This window comes from Silene latifolia, chromosome 6 (genome assembly GCF_048544455.1).
Source record: "Silene latifolia isolate original U9 population chromosome 6, ASM4854445v1, whole genome shotgun sequence".
NCBI lineage: Eukaryota > Viridiplantae > Streptophyta > Magnoliopsida > Caryophyllales > Caryophyllaceae > Silene > Silene latifolia.
The window spans coordinates 101,861,242-101,864,128 of NC_133531.1; the positions used below are offsets into that span (position 1 = coordinate 101,861,242).

Consider the following 2,887-nt stretch of genomic DNA (forward strand, 5'->3'; position numbering starts at 1 on the left):
AGCCTTCTCAAAATTCAAATTAATGGTATCAATATGAGCACAAAGTTGAGCACCCAATTGAGTAATAGAGTCCACTTCATGCTTTCCTCCTCTAGTAGCCTTCCGAGGTCTACTATATTGTGAGTTATGGACCGCCATTTCCTCAATCTTATTCCATGTTTGATTATCATCAACTTCGGTGAACATACCATTTGATCCCATGTTGAGAATGTTTCGGGAGTCTTCATAAAGACCATTCCAAAATTGTTGTACCAAGAACCACTCGCTAAGTCCATGATGAGGACATGAGCGAAAAGTTCCTTTGAAGCGCTCCCAAGCTTCATACAAAGATTCTTCGTCCTTTTGTTTGATCCCCGTGATTTGGGCTCTTAGCATGTTAGTCTTTTCCAGAGGGTAGAACTTTTTTGTAGAAAGTAAGTGCCAATTTCTTCCAAGAGTCAATACCAAGAGTAGCCTTATCAAGGCTCTTTAACCATTGTTTCGCGGTACCAATCAAAGAAAAAGGAAATAAGACCCATTGAATTTGGTCTTGAGTCACTCCGGTTTGAGAAATCGCATCACAATAGTCACAAAAAGTCTCCATATGAGAATGAGGGTCTTCACTAGGCATCCCCCCAAATTGGCTTCTTTCGACTAATTGGATAAATGCGGATTTTGCAATGAAATTACCGGTCAAATGTTGTGGTGTGGGAGTACCATTTGGTAGGTTCTCCTCGGTTGGTACAGAATGTGATGAAAATTTAGGCATTGTGGGTTGATTTTGTGGTGGGTTATGTGTTGGGTTATCTTCTCCTTCTCTTGAAAAAGGGTTGATGAACTCAATATTGTTTGGTTGAATATCCACAATCTCACCAATACCTCTCAAAGTATTTCTAGCAAGTCTTCTATTGTTTGTCAAAGTTCTTTCAATATCGTGATCAGTGGGTAACAAGTTACCTTGTGATCTTCTAGACATGCAAAATATCAAACAACTTGAAAAATATTAGAACAAACCTAGAAGAGTTTTACTTCCCCAAGGCAAAGAAAGACACAACTAAGAACAATCAAAGAAAATCAAATCAAGTTAACCCGGTAACGGCGCCATTTTTGGTTCGTCGGTTTTGTTACTCGTCGTCAAAAGTTACCTAGGCCAAAAAAATATTTTTAACTTCACAAACTACTCTACTATTAGTAAATAGATAAGTAAAGGTCGGATCCCAAGGGACGGGAATTGATGTAGGATTTTCGATAGCAAATGGTCCTGTCTAAGGGTATCATAATTTGGGTTGAGATAAGACATCACTAACCTAAATAACAATGTAAATAAACAAGCAAGATGATTAAAATGATATGTAAACGATTGATTAAAAGCACTAAGGTGTCATGAGTTCATAGAGGATACATGGGAATTGATCATACAAACATATTCTCAAATTATAAGCAAGCAATTATTGTTGTGATAGGATCGAGTTGGTTTATATCTTACAATCCTAGGAAGGTTTGGGTCCCGGAGTCAAATCGGTTAGATTGTAAAACACCTACAAGTCGACTTAATCCTCCCTAATCAACTATATGCATGGTCTAAGGAGACTCGAGTTGGTTTATGTCTTACAAGTCTAATTGAATAGGTAAGTGATGGGTAAAAAATGCAAGGATTCATAGGCTCGCATTTCATCAAACATAACATGTGAGATCACAACAAGCAAGCAAATAAATTATGAAAACATATTAGATTAAGTAAGAATCATCTCCCATGTTGGATTCCCCTAATTCCCCATTAACCCTAGTTAAGAGACTACTCACTCATTATCACGTTTATCATGCTAACAAGGTTGTCAATCATATTAACAAGGCAAAACATGATGAATGAATGGAAATGATTAACAATAATTAAAAAGGGATTAAGAGAGTTATACCTAATGATGATTCCAAAATAATAAGCAAAGAATAATAGAAGTACTTGATGGTTGATGGAAGGTTGTCAATCTCCCAATAATACCCAAATAATCTTCAATTACCCAAAATAAAGGATGAACAATAGAGAAATTAAGGAAATGAGATTTGTATTAATGTTTAATTAAGAGTTGATTACAAGATTAAGATGAGATTAGAACATAAAAAGAGCATAAGAGGGATATCCTAATCTAATTACTACAATGGAGTATTTATACTAAGGATTAGGTACATAAATTAGTGTTACTAAGGGCTTAAATGACGATTAAGACCCTTAAGAAAAGTTGTGGAAGTGCTCCTCTCGAAGGAGATGCTCATCTCCGTTTCGCTTGTCTTCATAGAATGTGCTCATCCCGAGCGGACTGAGGGAGAGACGGGCTGCACTGGAAAGGAAACCGAGCGGCTTGCTGAGGGCGACGCTCGAATTGAGAGGGGCCAGGACGAGCGAATTGGCAAGAGGACGCTCAGATTGTAGCAGGCCAGGACGCTCGTCCTGTGCACTGTGATGCCCGGATTGTTGGCCAGTCAGCTTCTCTTCTTTTCTTTCTTCAACAATCCTCAAGAATTTTGTTGGAGATGCAACGATCTTCCCATCATTGCCCATTTACTTCATTATTTACATAGGCCTTCTAGTCTTGTCTTCACTTCGATGCTTGGTCATTAGATTCGATCAATTTAGCTCTATTTTGCCATGAAAATGCAAGGTTCTTACTCCTTTCCTACCAAGTGATCAAAACCTCAAAGAATATGCAAAACAAAAGACTAAAGATAGTAAATGACCCAATTATGCACTAAAAAGCATAGGAACGAGGCTAATTCGGGGACTAAATATGCTCTAAAATGAGTCACATCAATTTTTAAGACGAAGATTTCTTAGTTTACCTTATATTATAACAATAACCATCAAATTATTAGCTTAACAACATACTCAAATCATTTTTAAAACATAAATTCA

General features: G+C 37.2%; 1 non-coding gene across 1 annotated transcript; it reads left to right on the forward strand.

Annotated features, from left to right (window-relative positions):
• Positions 1-268: 268 nt before the first annotated feature.
• On the forward strand, positions 269-375 carry LOC141589275 (small nucleolar RNA R71). Its single transcript, XR_012520222.1, has one exon. It is a non-coding gene; the product is annotated as a small nucleolar RNA R71 (small nucleolar RNA).
• The last annotated feature ends 2,512 nt before the right edge of the window (positions 376-2,887 follow it).